Here is a 17,698-nt window from a genome sequence, read left to right on the forward strand (position 1 = left end):
GCACCCTGTGGCTGCGTCAACCTGTCTCCACAGGACCCGCTACACTTTGTCTTTTTTTAAAACTTTTATGAAGCCCCCGTAGGCTGTTTTTAAAATCCCTTTTAAAAAAACTAAACTTCTCACAGGTTCGTTCAGCTCTCTTCTTTTTGCAACTGTTAAAACCGGAATATATTCTGCTCATTGTAGGCTTTTTCAAATGCTCCTTAAAATATATGAAATGTCTAGAATCTTAATCGTCCGGGATGCAGTGTACCTTTATGAATTGGTTTTTAACATAATAATGTGATGTACTTCGTCCTCTTAAATTTGCTCAAATTATGGGGCAATTGTATTTTTTGATCTTGTATATTTAGCTCATCCTGTTTTCATAATGATAAAATGAAACTTTTATGGTTTTTATCTTGAGAACCGAATAAAGTTTAATGAAAGACTTGACTAATACTTCATAGCCAATGAACTTTAAGCTTTGTAAAGTCCTGCTTGGAGCACGTTACCCTAATGCTCCCCGAACAGGAAGGAATCGCTAACAACATTTTCACTTTCAAAAGTTTACAGCCAATCAACATTAAGCTTAGGAAAGTCCTCCTTGGAAAACATCAGCCAATCAGATGTCCCTCCTACTCCGCAGAGCGGAAATGAATGGCTACTAACACTACTATTTTCAATAGTTCGCAACCAACCAACATAAAGCTCAGGAAACTCCTCCATACAATATGTAAGCCAATTAGATGTCCTTGCAACTCTTCGGAGCAAAAGTGAATTACAGAAAATACTTCTACTTTCAATAGTTCAGACCCAAATGAACATTAAGATTGTTTGTGGAACACCTTAGCCAATTAAATGTTAAATTTGTTTCACGCACACATACAGAACACACCATCCAACATATTAATACATTTCCTGTAACAAAGTGACTGTATTTGTAACAAAAGAAAACACTGCCTAATAAATAAACATTATTCCACATTATATTAGAGAAAAGCCAAAATAAGTTGCATTATTGTTTTCCCAATATAATTTACACAGCCTACTGCACCCCCCTCCCAACATAAGTGAAGCCCCGGGACAGTGAGGGCCCCAGCGAACCCCTGCTATTATTTTTATTATATTTTCCACTGACTTCCTCTACGACTAACAGCTCCTATGGAAACATTTTAAAACTCCAGCACAATAACTATTTCGATTAGCAACATTGTATGGTGAACCGCTACCCTTTGCACACAAAACTGTTCCATGAACTTTTACCATGGTAACAGGCAGAAAGCCGTTTGGTGGAAGGGTTGAAATCTACTGGCTGTACACAAACTGTTATATTTTCCCAGGATCCTTTAGATGACAGAAAGGAAAGCAAAGTAAAACAGAACACTGTGTATCAGATTTACAACCCCCTTGTCCACTTTCGCGACCAAGGCCCACCCTTCAAAATTAAAAGTGTGGGGACCTCAACAACCCCCTCAATCCCCGAGAACCACCAGCCCGAGAATTTAGTATACTGTGGGAGGCAGATTGCATGACCCTTTGCCTAGAGCCCTCGAAGGCCCTGGAGACCGCCACAAACCTGGGCCGTCTCCTGCAGTGTCCCGGGGTGCCTATTCCTGGGACACTGCTGTTTGCTATGAGAGGGCGTGATTCTCGCCCCTTCCACCCTCCCATAGCAAACTTAGTTTGGATTTTGAAAGACAGAGCAGTGAAATGTATTCTCACTTTCAAAATCCAAATCAGATTGCTTTTCCATATACAACTTAGAAACTCCCCATGTAGAAAAGCAATGCTGGCTCTCGAAGGGCGCAGAGAGCCTGCGGGACCGTTGCGGCATTGTGGCTTCCCCCACGGTTCCCAACATTTCTTTATAAGCCTTGTGGGATGGGGTCCCGGTGATATTTTTTAACGGTAAAATTAAAAGTCACACACCCATCGCAGTTCTCAGTGCCGCCCTCTGGTGTGCGCACGCTGGATGCACGACTCATAATCTGTAGAGTGCACGAATCCAGATCCTTTGGTGCACAACTTCTAGGCGTTTGGGAGCCACCATTGCTTTTCCACATGGGGAGCTACTAAGATGCAGCTCTCCATGTTGAAAATCAATCTCATTTACATTTTGAAAGAGAAAAAACTTTTCCTTGCTATGGGAGGGTGGAATAGACACCCCAGGACACCGCAGGAACTGGCCCTCCCACAATACACAAAGCCTGTGGAGTGGTGGTCCCCGGGGCTTTGGAAACCTTGCAGCCCCCCAACCATTTTTTTAGTTCTGGGAGTGCGGCCCCCTGTTGTGCACTTGCTGCATGCACGACTCATAATCTGTAGGGCCAGCGCTAGGCATGGGCAGCGTGGGCAGCTCCTCAGAGCCTCGCGCTCAGCCCACCAGCATGGGGCCCTGTACCGATCATGTGGCCTTTTGTTTCCCTGTCTCTTTGCAATTAGGGTCCAGGGGAGGCTCCCCCCTCCCTGTCTGGGCCTCTCAGCAATGGTGTCTGGAGACCTAGGGAGGGAGACGCTTACCTAGTCCCAATTGCAAGGAGACCCATTTAGAGACATAGCAGGACGACCATTCTACAGGATGTTAGTGCCCACTCAGTGTTAACTCTCAGCCCACAAAAAATTCTTATACCTATCAGGCTGGAGGTGTGAGAATTGCTTCTGGGCTGATAGTTAAAACTGTGGGGGAGCTAAAATCCTGTACAATGGGCCTCCTGCGGTGTCTCTGAATTCTTTGCAAGGGGTCCCTTCAGTAAATTAGAGGGACCTAGCGCATTCCCTTAAGTGAAGTAGAGGGTTCTTGTGCATTCCCTTTTGGCCCAGGGCCTCGCAATTCAGAGAACAATTCCTGCTTTAGCGTGCACGAATCCAGCGCCTTTGGTGCGCAACTTCTTTGCGTTTGAGAGTCACCATTGCTTTTCCACATAGGGAGCTACTAACATGCAGCTCTCCATGTAGAAAATGAATGTCATTTAGATATTGAAAGAGAGAACAGATTTCCTTGCTATGGGAGTTCCGGATGGACACCCCTGGACACTGCAGGAGCTGGCCCTCCCACAATACATAAAGCCCCAGGGAGTGGTGGTCCTTGGGGCTTTGGACACCTTACAGCCCCCCAACCATTTTTTTTGTAGCCCCTGGGCTAATGGGGCCCTCGAGTGCCCTCGGAAGGGAATCACGCAGTCCCCCTCCCACAATACATAAAACCTCAGTGGGTGATGGTCCCCGCAGCTTTGGGGACCTTGGACCCCTCCCCCCACCATTTTTTTCTTTTTAGCCCCGTGGGTGACGATTCCAGGGGCTGGGGGGCCACTCTTGGCCCCCCATCAAATGTAATAATTTTTCTCCCTGTATTTAGCCCCATCGAGGTCTAATTATAAGGGCCCCCCATAACATATAATATTTTGTGACCAAGGCGAGTAATCGCTGAAACGCGTTGGGGGATTAGTTCCATGAACTGTCTTTCCATGCTGGAATACACTGAATACCCATGAACTTTGTTGGATGGTGTAATTTGATGGTGATTAATACTGGATTTCGAGTGCATTTCACGCTTGACCTGAGCGTGTGGTGAAACGTAAAACAGACAGGGAGCCTTTGACCCTGGTGTGCACCGCAGTCTGAGTGTCCCGGTTTTTCGAAGGATGTGAACTGCATATATATATATATATATATTCACTGAAAAAACCATAGGTTATAGACCATATATAGTTAGGAATTCGCATTTACAAAACCTTATTTTACTCACACAAAACCATTGAAATTCCATATATAGTTAGTTGCACTAACTATATATCGGGCACCCGCAATCCACTGCTGATGATGTCACATATTACATCATTCATGACATGGTCAGTGACATCACTGATGACATCACTGATGACATCTCAAATGACATCACTGATGACATCTCAAATGACATCACTGATGACATCACTGATGACATCTCATTTGACATTACTGATCACATCACTGATGATATCATTCATGTGATAATACGATGAACCTCTTCAGACTCTAATATAACCTTAGATACAATCAGTGTAAACAGACACTCACAGACTGTCACTCATCCATGGAGTTACTCACACACCTAGTCAGTCAATCAAAGAATCAATCACACCTCCATTTCCTCAACTATACAGTTATACAAACTTTACTTATTCAAACATATACTAACACATATTAACTCTCTTATACAATCCCTGATACAAGTTCACAATGATCCATACAGCCACTCACACATTCACTGGCTCTTATGCACAGTTATTTATATATGTCAACTCTCACATGTACTGTGTTTTACATATGTACTTACTTTGACATGTAGCACTGAGATATCCATTCACTCACCAATACACTCATGCACACAGTCAACCGCCCATACAGCTGTTTCCACATGCACTTTTGAAACCATACATCTAGTGAATCAACTGCTCACACATCTATGCACAGAGTCATACACCTCCCAGCCACCCACACACACACTCAGTCTCCCATACAAATACTTGGGCAACCAATCAATAACCCATATAGTTACTCATATAGCTACTTATCAACACATGCAACAGTTTACAGAACAACAGACATAATGATGCACAAATTAAGACAGTTTAGTCACTAACCCATGCACTCAGTGAGACACATTTAATCACTCACTCATACAGTCAGTCATGCACCTACTAAATCCTTCATCCAGACACTTATACATCCACTCATTCTTCAATATGTAAGACATATTTTAACTTTACAGAAACATACAGTCACTGGATGTTGTCATCAGTGATGTCATCAGTGATGTCATTTGAGATGTCATCAGTGATGTCATCAGTGATGTCACTGACCATGTCATGAATGATGTAATATGTGACATCATCAGCAGTGGATTGCGGGTGCGCGATATATAGTTAGTGCAACTAACTATATATGGAATTTCAATGGTTTTGTGTGAGTAAAATAAGGTTTTGTAAATGCGAATTCCTAACTATATATGGTCTATAACCTATGGTTTTTTCAGTGAATTTTCAAGGTTTTGTAAATGCTAATTCCTAACTATATATGGTCTATAACCTATGGTTTTTTCAGTGAATTTTCAAGGTTTTGTAAATGCTAATTCCTAACTATATATGGTCTATAGCCTATGGTTTTTTCAGTGAATATATATATATACATACATATATAAACATATATCATCTGTATATCTATATAAATACAAACATAAATGCATGCATACATATACTTATATGCATTTTAGGGTTGTTAGGGCGTTTTCGTGTGTATTATGTTGCTTTTTTAGGGCTTTTGGGTCAATTAAGTAGGGTTCCCGGAGCCTAGGGCTGAGGGGCCGGTTCAGTTTCGTGCGTATTGGTGTTGGCAAGGTTTTGAGGGATTTTGGCGGTTTTTGGTCGAGATTTGGCCGTTTTATGGCTTTTTTTGTGTTTGCGGGGGCGCGTATTCGGGTTGAAATTCGTCCCCGTTCCAGTGGATGGATTGGGCTGATTTTTGGTGAGATGTTAGGGAATCGCTGGAACTAGTGTCCAGCCAAGTTTGAAGCGGATCGGAGCAGTGGAAGTGCTTTAAAGAGCAATTTTTGTGCGGAGTAGCGAATTGTCATGTTATTCAATGGGAGTTTTTGGTGCGCATGGAGAAGGTGAATTTGGGGTGTTCCAGTTGCGCTAGAGGGACGGGGCTTGGGTGAGCTGTAGGGAGAGTGGATCGGCAGGTGTGCCGAATTTTTGGGATTTGTTGGCCGAAGGGAAGGGTGTGCTTGGGCAAAGTCGATTTGGTGAAAACGGTGCGTTATTTACATGAAAGTTGAAAAAACACTAATAAAAGCAAAGCTAAAAAGCCACCTCATTACAAACAGAATGGCTTTAACTTAAACGAGGGCGAGATCTGTTGCATTTTCAATGCTTGTTTACTTTGGTTCCATCAAGAAGGCATTCAGATGTGTCACACATTTGCCATAAATTCTGAATGTTAGCACTCTAGTTGCACATTAGATCACTGTAGTAAAGCTACTGCTCACCAGGGACGTCTGCTGCTGGTATTCAAAGTGCATGTTTCAGTCTGCATGTCAGAATTTTTTTAATGAAATAGAAGAGGATTTGAGAAGTCACTCAAAATGATCCCTAATTTTTCTTTCTGAAGCACTAATCATACTTTCTATGGCAAAATTAACCCCCTCATGTTGTTCCTTTTTAAATTGAGTGTTTTCAGACTTACCACTTCATTCCAATCAAGATGGCTTCTGGTGTGCCATACTTTTGTCATAAGTAAGACTGTTAGCGCTCTAGTTGTTCTTTAGAACACTCTGGGACATTCTGTCATTGGGCTATACTTGGGGTACATCTGGGTGATATTTGGGCTACATTTAGGCTCTTTTGTCTCTGGTGGCCATCTTGCGAGACTATGTCAGAATTTTTTAATGAAATTGAAGAGGGTTTGAGAAGTCACTCAAAATGTGCCCTAATTTTTCTTTCTGCAGCACTAATCATAATTCATATGGCAAAATATACCCCCTCATTTTGTTCCTTTTTAAATTAAATGTTTTAAGAGTTACCACTTTATTCCAATCAAGATGGCTTCAGGTGTGCCATACCTTTGTAATAAGTAGGACTGTTAGCGCTCTAGTTGTTCTTTAGAACACTCTGGGACATTCTGTCATTGGGCTATACTTGGGCTACATCTGGGTGATATTTGGGCTACATTTGGGCTCTTTTGTCTCTGGTGGCCATTTTGGGAGACTGCATGTCAGAATTTTTTAATGAAATAGAAGAGGATTTGAAAAGTCACTCAAAATGTGCCCTAATTTTTCTTTCTGCAGCACTAATAATACCTTCTATTGCATAATATACCCCCTCATTTTGTTCCTTTTTAAATTAAATGTCTTAAGAGTTACCACTTTATTCCCATCACGATGGCTCCAGGTGTGCTATACCTTTGTAATAAGTAGGACTGTTAGCGCTCTAGTTGTTCTTTAGAACACTCTGGGACATTCTGTCATTGGGCTATACTTGGGCTACATCTGGGTGATATTTGGGCTACATTTGGGCTCTTTTGTCTCTGGTGGCCATTTTGGGAGACTGCTTGTCAGAATGTTTTAATGAAATAGAAAAGGATTTGAGAAGTCACTCAAAATGTGCCCTAATTTTTCATTCTGCAGCACTAATCATACTTTCTATGGCAAAATATACCCCCTCATGTTGTTTTTTTTTTAAATTAAATGTTTTAAGAGTTACCACTTTATTCCAATCAAGATGGCTTCAGGTGTGCCATACCTTTGTAATAAGTAGGACTGTTAGCGCTCTAGTTGTTCTTTAGAACACTCTGGGACATTCTGTCATTGGGCTATACTTGGGCTACATCTGGGTGATATTTGGGCTACATTTGGGCTCTTTTGTCTCTGGTGGCCATTTTGGGAGACTGCATGTCAGAATGTTTTAATGAAATAGAAAAGGATTTGAGAAGTCACTCAAAATGTGCCCTAATTTTTCATTCTGCAGCACTAATCATACTTTCTATGGCAAAATATACCCCCTCATGTTGTTTCTTTTTAAATTAAATGTTTTAAGAGTTACCACTTTATTCCAATCAAGATGGCTTCAGGTGTGCCATACCTTTGTAATAAGTAGGACTGTTAGCGCTCTAGTTGTTCTTTAGAACACTCTAGGAGGCTGCAGTAGAACACAAAGGAATCAACTGACAGTCTCTGTCCTTGTTGGATGTACATGTTTTACTGAGAATGTCAGACTTCATTTTCACATGACTGAGAAAGATAATGTGAATTTACAGAAAATATGCTTTCAGTTTAGCTTATAGATCCCCTTCCAAACCACTGTGGGAAAATCATGAGATATTAGTTTTCTTTCAAACAATATTCATGATATCACAGCAGAAGCTTTTTTCACATGGTAAAATCACCTTAGAACCCACCACAATTCCTAAAACGAGTATGGTACCATCAACAAATGATTTATAATGTAACTAAAGTCCTAAAACCCTCTATTAACTACAATGCTTTTTAATGAGGTGCTATCATGTATATTGGTCCCAAGATGGCTGCCAACACTTCTTGGATGAAGTGCTGACAGCCAATCAGATCAGATGTGTGGTTAGGCTCCGCCCAGATATATATATTTTTTTGAACCTAAATTACTCAACATCCACTGGAGCACATATATTGAGACCTAGCAAAGGCACATCAGGCTAACAGTCCCTACAATTTTGCCAAGTTTCGTGCAAATCCATTCAGCCGTTCGAGCTAAAAGTGAGGCCAACCGCCCTATGGAAATTAACATGGGAAAAATGCGTTTTGGGACCCCCCTTTTTTCTCGGCCCCCCCTTGATGAAACCCCCCCAAATTGTCAGGGGCTGCTCAGAAACAAAATGTTCCATTTTCCTGAAAATTTCAGCCAATTCCGTCCACAAACGCCAAAGTTATTAGACATAGAATTTTCAAAAATCCCATAGAGAAAAAATCCTAACTATATATACCTACTGGCGACCGCCAGTAGGTAATAAACATTGGTTTCAGACATGTTATAGTTAGTAATTAGCATTTAAAAAACCTTAGAAATTCACGGAAAAAAACATAGGTTTTAGGGGTGTTATAGTTAGCTGGACATTTCACTCGTACCAAACCATTGAAATTCCTCCATTATGGTTAGCTGTACTAACTATAACTCGAATCAGTGATGTGATGTCACTGACAATGTCATGAATGATGTAATATGTAACATTATCAGCAGTGGATTGTGGGCGTGTGTGTTATAGTTAGTACAACTAACTATAACTGAGGAATTTCAATGGTTTTGTGAGTTAAATGTCCAGCTAACTATAACACCCCTAAAACCTATGGTTTTTGAAATGCTAATCCCTAACTATAACATATCTAAAACCTATGGTTTTTTCAGTGAATTTAAAAAAATGTTTTAAATGCTAATTCCTAACTATAACATATCTGAAACCTATGTTTTTTTTCAGTGAATACTTATATATGTATAGATATTTGTATACAGATACATTACTTACTGGCGATCTCCAGAAGGTAGTTATAGTTAGGACCTATTGTCCATAGTAAATCCGCAACATTCTATTCCCAAGACCTTTGGCGCAGATGGACGAATTTTCGCTAAATTTTCAAAACTTACGGTCAGCTCCAGTCCACTCCTATCCTGGAAGTCTCGGGATGATTTGTGTAGTGGGGGTCGAGAAAAAAGGGTGATCCCAAAACGTGTTTTTCCTTCGCAATTTCCCATAGCCACGGCTACAGCCCGAACTGCTGAACGGAGTTACTCCAAATTTGGCAAAGAGGTAGTCCTCAGTTCAGACTCATGCCTGTTGCTTAAATGGTTTCAATCTGTTCAGTAGTTACTGAGAAAATTACAGTTAAAAGTATATATATATATCTATGGCCATGCTGGATCGTCGCACCCAGTGTGCACCCTGAGCACACCATGCGCATACTCTGAGAACACTCTCCCGATCACGCATTGATTTTTAATTGGCTGTCAAGTGGTTGTCAACATTCGAAACCAGGAACTGCTGGCAGCCATTTTGTGCCTCAGTAGAAGCTAGGCTGAAAAAGTCTGTGGAATAAGTGTGCAAAACGTATAAAGGGGGCAGGGTAGAAATACCCTGACCCTCTAGACCTGCTTAGGGGATCTCAGAAGGACTCCCAGGCCACCCCCAAATTTTTTTTTCAAACACAAAGTGTGTGCGGATCCTGAGGGGAAAAAAAGTAAATTGAACAAAGCTTCTTTTATAATTAGCACATGGGGGACCAAATCCCCGGGGACAAATTATTAAATATAAAGGGGGCCCAGAGAGGACCCCAGCTCCGGGGACTGCTACCCCCCGGGGCTACAAAATAAATTGTTAGGAGGGGCTCAAAAGTCCGTCCCAGTATAATTTGTGGGGGGGCTCAATGGCCCCCCCAAGCCCCGGCGACCACCAGCCACCAGGGCTTTATGTATTGTAGGAGGAGGGCTGTATGACTCCTCCTGGAGCCATCAAGGGCCCTGGGGACTGCCACCCACAAGGGCCGGCTCCTGTAGTGTCCTGGGGTGCCCACCATAGCAAACGTGGTTTGGATTTTGAAAGAGAGAGCAGGGAAACATGCTCTCTCTTTCAAAATCCAAACCATATTGCTTTTCCACACAAGGAGCAACATGTTAGCAGCTCCCCATGTGGAAAAGCAATGCTGACTCCCAAAGGACAGGGGGAGCTGGCTGGGACCGTGGGGGCGTAGTAGCTTGCCCCATGGTCCCCAATGTTTTTCATAAGCCCCGGGGGATGCGGTCCCCAGGGATAATAAAAATTAGAGATGGGGCTATTTTTTTATGGTAAAATTAGGAGTCGCGCATCTAGCGTGGCTCTCAGCGAGACCCACTGGTGTGCACGCATTGGGTACCCGACTACTAACCTGTAGGGTGTGCGACTCCAGCTCGTTTGGTGTGTGACTTATACCCGTTGGCTGCTCGATTCTAACGCGTTTGGTACGCAACTCCAAGCCAAAAAAAAGTTACTTTTTGGAGATATACATCAAGCTTATGTCTTTAGATCTTTGGTGGCTCTAAAAAGAGCTGTTGTGTTTATTGACAGAGTTTTGGTTCCTACAAGTAAGTACCGATGCAGAGTCTGAAGTTTATGAGGAAGACTCTGTTTCCCTTATCTGTAAAATGTACACCATCTCTCCTATAGGTACCATCCATATTGAAACGCAGATTGTTGTGGTAAATGGACCCCATTCTATAGTCTCGGAGAAAAGCATAAACAGAATTATTCACATGTTTCCTAGCTTTCTCAATCTGTGGACAAAATTGATTGGACCATTTCCATTTCTACATTTGGCATCTGTTAGAATAGACAAAAGCAGTTTGGGGGAAAGTGACATCAATTCTACAAAGGTGTCCTTCATAAGCATTTCCAGAATTACCCAAGTCATAGTGCCTAGGTCCTTGCTAGCACAGTGCACAATTATGAGGTCAGGGTGTTGGAGATGCAAACAGATTTAACTAATGGCATCAATTGGTACCACTTTAACCCTCTCTGTCCAATCCATTTAATGTCTACATTAGGCAAACATAGGTCTTTGTGAATGCCTTTGTTTTCTGCATAACTGTAGCTTCAGAAAATGTAGCTGTGTCCAACAATCCACACTCTAAGCATCTTGAAGGGAGGTCTGGATGCACTCAGATGGTCTCTGTAAATGAAATGGCAGTTTAAAAAGTAAGATTTCTCTAAAATGGTGGATAAGATGCAGTTTAAAAAAATGATTGGTTGTTTGAGAATATTATACACAGAAAATTAGGGTGCATGTTTCTGTTTTTTTAAAAGCATGATTTTTATTGGTTAATAAAAACTGATTGAAATGAACATTACTTAAGATAAGCAGATATGTTGAAAAGTCAAGCACACTTGGTATTTTGATTAGCAACATTGTGTGGTGAACTTGTGACCTGTCTGTTTAGTGTTCCAGGAACTGTTTCTATGCTAACAGGCATAAGGCAGATTTGGGGTAGGGTTCAAATGTATATCAATTGGAAAGGGTTGAAATGTGTACTCAATAGAAATATGTGTTTTCTTTTGAATTAATGTGGGAAGCAATGTGATTTGATGTTTAGATATATATGTGTGCAAAATGAGAGGGAAACATTGCCATTCTTTGGTTTTGCAGAGAGGTGCACATAACAGAGATTCTGCATAAGAAAATCTGGTGTGTGACTGACATACTTCTTAAGCTAAAAAAAAAACAATTTGAAAGGTAAGTTATTAATTTGTGAGGGGATGTATGTGGTGCATTTTGATTTTATTCAGACTAATGTGTTTCTCATGCTAACATGCAGGGAATCCTTGTTTTTCCTCTAGAATCTTATTGTGAGTGTGTGCATTTTGAAACCATTCTGAGATTAACATTTGTATAGTTCATGTGTTTGCTGACAGATAACTGTGCTGTTCTCATGTTTTGGTAGAATTAGAAACCAGTCACTCTTTATGTATTTGCAAAATGAGTCAAGTTCCTACACTAAAATGCAGTACTCCTTCGAGACTATGAAATGTGTTTTGGTAAAATGCAAGAGGTAGTGCTGTTTGTCTAGAATCAAACAGTGGGTCTTGTGTGCATTTAGGAATCATCCTGACAGAAGAACTCTATACTAATGTGTAGTAGTAAAAGTTGTGCAATGTGTGCAGTCACCTTATGTATTGTAGACCAGTATATGTGTTGTGGTAAAATGCAAGAGATAGTGTTGCTTGTCTGGAAACACACAGTGAGTCTGTGTGAATTTAAGAAACACTCTGAGAGAAACATTTTGGTACTTCATGTGTTTGCAGACATATCACTGATTAAAAACCTATTCTGTTCTTATATTTTGGTAGGATTAAAAACCAGTCATTGTTTATATATTTGCAAAATGAGTCAGGCTCGTACACTAATATGGAGTATCCAGTCCAGACCACTAAATGAGTTTTGGTATTATACAAGGTACAGTTTTTGTTGTCTAGAATCACAATGTGACTCTGTGTATATTTAGGAATGGTTCTGAGAGAAACATTTTGGTATTTGACTGCTGCTGCAATCCCACAGTGACTCTTTCAGTACCATGTAGTAATCCATTCACTAAAGTAAAACTCAACCAGTTATGAATTCACCCAGTGTCTTTCCTTATAATACTATAATCATTCAGTCAGTATGCATGTACTCATGCAGTGAGCCAGGCTTTCGGGCACGCAGCGCTTCATACTCATATGCACTATGCGTGTAGCAGTTTAACCACCTTCACACTCGTGATTCAGGTCTACAATTCCCCAGTTAGTATCCATACACTCCAGTAAACACCCTGTGAGTACTCTTGCAATCCCATAGTGATTCATTCAGTAGCATGTAGTAATCCTTTCAGTGGAGTGAAAGGGATACTGTTATTTGTTTAGAATCACAGTGAGTCAGTGTGTATTTTGGAAAATTGAGAGAGAATGATTTGGTTGGTTGATGTGTTTGCAGACGCATAAGTACATGTTCTCATGCAGTGATACAGGCTTTAGGGCACGCAGTGCTTCAAACTCTTATGAAATATGCATGTAGTGGTCTCACCAATTTCACACTTGTGCTTCAGGCCTATAATTTCTATATTATTAGAAAAGTATAATTTATAAAGTTATTAATATAGATTTATTTATGATTCTTTTTTGCAGATACTGTTTATCATAATTAAAATAAAATTATCATGCCAGAGAAAATCAGACAAAGGAAAGAACAGAAAAAGGACAGTTACTTGAAGAAAACTCAACCACAAATAGTGGATGTCCAACATAATGTGGCTAAAAATATAAAATCTTCTGGTAAGACCACAAAGCAATCATTAAAATGTTTGTAGGGCCAGAGAGAATGTACTGAATGCTAAAACTACTGACAATGCTTCAACTAGAAAAAATAGTCAAAATAATAGGAAAGGAAAAAAATCAAATGGACAGTCAAAGGACATGATGTATGGTAAAATAAGAGAAAATCAATATAAAGAAATCCACAGAGTAGTAAATACGTTGATGAAAGATACGAAGAAATATAAAAAGAGAACACTATTTTATAAAAAGAAGAAGCATATTAAATCCATTGTTGAAAAGGCTTTTTGAAGTAAAAAGAAAACTATTCATTTTAGTAATAAACAGAATTTGATCACTAGATAAACCAATCCATTTAATGAATGCCAAAAGTAAGAAGAAAAGAGTAAATAACAGAAGTAATGTTTGTGATATTTTTTAGGGGAATGGAAACACAGTTCAAGTTCTGATACTTTTTTAATGAAGAGAGTTATTTTCAGACCAATGATTTGTTGCATGCAGTTGACACCAGTGGTCGAGCTTATGAGGTTAGAAATAGTTGTCCGATTGAGAAAGAAAAAATGGTTCCCAGAAATGCAGAAGAAGTGATAGCTGATGAAGATCTAGGCAGACATCCTAAATCCCCAGTGTACACTTGGGATTGCAGTAGTATTTGTAGTGTACGACAAGAATCTATTGATAAAATATGCAATTTCTTACAACCATATAGGAAAAAAGTGTTAAATAAAAGATTAAGGTGTTGCAAGTAATAGACCCTTGAAGAGTGAGAAAAAATACTGGTTCGCATTATCATTCTCTGGCTTGTCTTTCTAGGAAAGTATGTCAAAGTGTTTTTTTTCAACATTCCAGGATGTTGGCAGTACATCATACTCAAATGCGAAAGTTAGTAAGAAGATTTTATTATGCAAAAGGTCCAGCACTAAACTTGAATGAGTTGAACAGTGCTCTTTTGCGTGGGTCAGAATCGGATGTGAAAAAGGTTTGTGATGATATTGAGTTTTGTTACTTTGGTCCTGAACAAGAGAGTGAAGAAACTCAGACATTAATAGAAGAACATGTTGTAGAGAATGTTGAACATAGTTGTACAAAAAAAGTGAAATTAAAATTACAAAGTTTAAGGTGATTTTAGGTGAAAGGCCAAATTTTTCTTGTATTTGTTGTCGGCGAACTCACTATCAAAATCAGACTAGGAGTGTTGATCTGTATTTAAAAAGTGAAAATGAAAATAATGATAAGTGGAAGGAATTTGCAACGTACTTGTTGGTAGAGAATTGTTTTGATTTGCGTTCTGATCAGCATATTTGTAAATATTGTTATAACAAAATAAATGAGAATAAAATGCCCGCTAGAGGTGTGCATAATAATTTAGAGTTAGTTGCTATTCTTCCAGAATTGATAGATTTAAACATCTATGAGTCTATTCTCATTCAATGTGTGCCCCCGTTTCAGGCCATTGTTCGTATGGAGCTTCAAACAGGTAAATTTCCTTCTTCAGATTTACATAGAGGATTAAAAGGAAGAGTTGTGTATTTACCATTAGATTTAAAGAAACATATTGAAACTGTTGGTGTAGACAGTGTGGAAAGTGAACCACTAGTTATTCTTGCTAATTGTGGCATGAGTTAGGAAAGTGTAAAAGGCAACATTTTATCGGATAAAAAACAATGATTACTAAAGAAATGTGTATGTGGGAGAAGAAGAAATAGTTTTAGCAGAAGATACTGAAACGTCAAGTGGACAAATTGAAAAGGTGGACATGTTAAGATGTGAAGAAGCCTATGAACATTACAGTGTGCATCCACTTCTTTCAAAAGAAGTGATGGGGAACACTTTTGAGTTGTTCCAAATGAAAAATGCAAAAGGAAGTCCAGTCAGTGTATGGGATGAGAGCTTGGAAGCTTGTTGTTTTCTGCAGTTGTTCCCAACTGGAAAAGTAGGATGATATGATGAATGTCCTGTGCAGATTCCTGCATCTGAATATCGGACAACAAGAATATATGCAGAAGATCTAAGATTTAGACAATGTATTCCTTATATATTTCATCTTTTATTTGAGAGTAACTTGTCTGGACTTTTATTTGTAGTCAATCACATTTTAAAAACTGGATTACATCTGCAAAATGTATCTGCAAAAGATTTTATTGATGAAGTGTACCAGAGAGATGGTCATTTAGAATCTCAGCTCATTAATCTGATGGCAGGTCAGGGTGGGACTAATGAATATTGGTGCCGTCGTCATGGAGAACTGAAATGTATGCTACGGAACTTAGGAACTCCTACATGGTTCCTTCTACAATACAAGACACCTGGGGAATTGTGCTCTTTGGATCATGTTAATGTATGCAGGTATTTCAATCATAGATTTGAACCTATGATAAATTTTATCTGCAATTAAAAAAATCCAGTTGTGTATTTCTTTTGGAGAAAGGAGTATCAAGCAAGAGGAGCTCCTCATATACATATGCTGTTGTGTATTAAAGATGCCCCCAAATTTGGAACATATGCATATGATACTGTTTTGTCATTTATTGAAGAATATGCCACATGTGCTGTACTTAAAAGCACAGATGGAAAACAAATTAAGAGAACAAGTCTTATGATTCCAAAGAAACCTATGTGGAAAATACTGCAGACGAAAATACCAATCTAACGATAAGTTCTACACCAAATGTCATTTTGCATTTCCAGTTCCTATAATATCCAAAGAAAGAGTGAACCGTTTTATGTCTTCTTTGCGACATACTATCACAAGAAAGTCTCCCAAAAATACCAACAACTGAAGAAGAAATGAAGAGTCAAAATACATAAGTGACTACAACCCAGTTATTCTGTCCATGTGGAATGCTAACATGGATATTCTGTATGTTGTGGACAATTCTATTGCTGTTGCTCGATATGTAACATCCATTATTACAAAATCAGAAAAGACGGAATTGAAAGAAATGTGGGAAGAGATTTCTCACAAGAAGACTCTAAGTAAGAAATGATACAGTTTCAGTTTGAAGATGTTATCACATCGAGAAATTTGAGCATATGAATGCTCAGTTCGGTTATCATCTGCAAGTCTATACTCCAAATCTAGAAGAATGTTTTATGTGAGTCTAGGTCTTGCGAAATTGGGTACTGAAATTTGTTCAAGAATTTGAATATTTAGCAGAAAAAGATCCAGAAAGTACAGATATTTTGAAAACTCCCCAGGCCTCGAACCAGGATGGGTATCCGGGCCTGGAAAACTGCAGATCTCCCTCTTATGTTGCATTCTTTGGCCTCCTCCTGTCCTCAGGGAGGAAATAGCTTGGCACCATCGGCTTCAGAGTTTCAGGACTGGATCCGAAGTGCCGCTGATCTAGTGGCCCCAGAGAAATTCACGCAACCTAATAGAGTATCTCCTTCGGCCCCCTGGTATAATGAAGATCTCCGTCTACATCGCCAACGTTGTAGGAATTTAGAAAGGCGTTGTAGGAAAGCTTACTGTCCCACAGCCAGACAAACTTACAAAGATGCCCTTACGATTTATAAAAAGGCGATCTTGGCCCGAAAAACAGTTTTTTACTCAGCACAAATTAAGACCGCTGCTAACTCTGCCAGAGAACTTTTCTCAGTCGTCACCACCTTGTCCACCCCCTCCACCGGGCCTGGAGTGGAGCCTTCACAGACTTTCTGCAATGAATTAGCCATCTTTTTTACCACAAAGGTTGCAGATATTTACGCTTCATTTGAAGATGATATCAGAACTGAACATAGAGGTGACAGCAGGAAAGAAGTACTGTCGCACCCTAATCCTGACTCTTTCCCATGTTTTTCACCTGTCTCACATCAGGACGTGATTAAAATCATCTCTACTATTAAATCAGGCTCTCCCTTGGACCCCTGTCCTCCGTCTGTGATGCTGAAGCTCACAGAAGTGATTTCCCTCCCTTTGATGGAAATCTGCAATAATGTATTCCTTACAGGCCAATTTCCTAGTATATGGAGGAAGGCTGTTATTAAACCCCTTTTAAAAAAACCTTCCTTAGATCCTACAGCCGTCGCAAGTTATAGACCGATTGTGTGCCTACCCTTTCCTGCCAAAGTATGCGAATATCTGATGAATAGGCAGCTCTCAGAGTTCGTCGAGACTCACCAACTTCTCGACCAAACGCAGTTTGGGTTCAGGAAAGGGCATGGAACAGAGACTGCCTTGATAAAGGCCTCTGATGAGATCAGGACGATTATGGATCAGGGAGGGGCGGCTGTCCTTATCCTTTTGGATCTGTCAGCAGCCTTTGACACGGTCGACCATGTCACTCTCGTCGACCGTGTCACAGCTTTGGGGATCAACGGTCGGGCCAAGGATCTTATTTCATCTTTCCTGGCAAACCGTACCCAGACAGTAAGG

Source organism: Lissotriton vulgaris, chromosome 4_1, assembly GCF_964263255.1.
Source record: "Lissotriton vulgaris chromosome 4_1, aLisVul1.2, whole genome shotgun sequence".
Classification (NCBI taxonomy): domain Eukaryota; kingdom Metazoa; phylum Chordata; class Amphibia; order Caudata; family Salamandridae; genus Lissotriton; species Lissotriton vulgaris.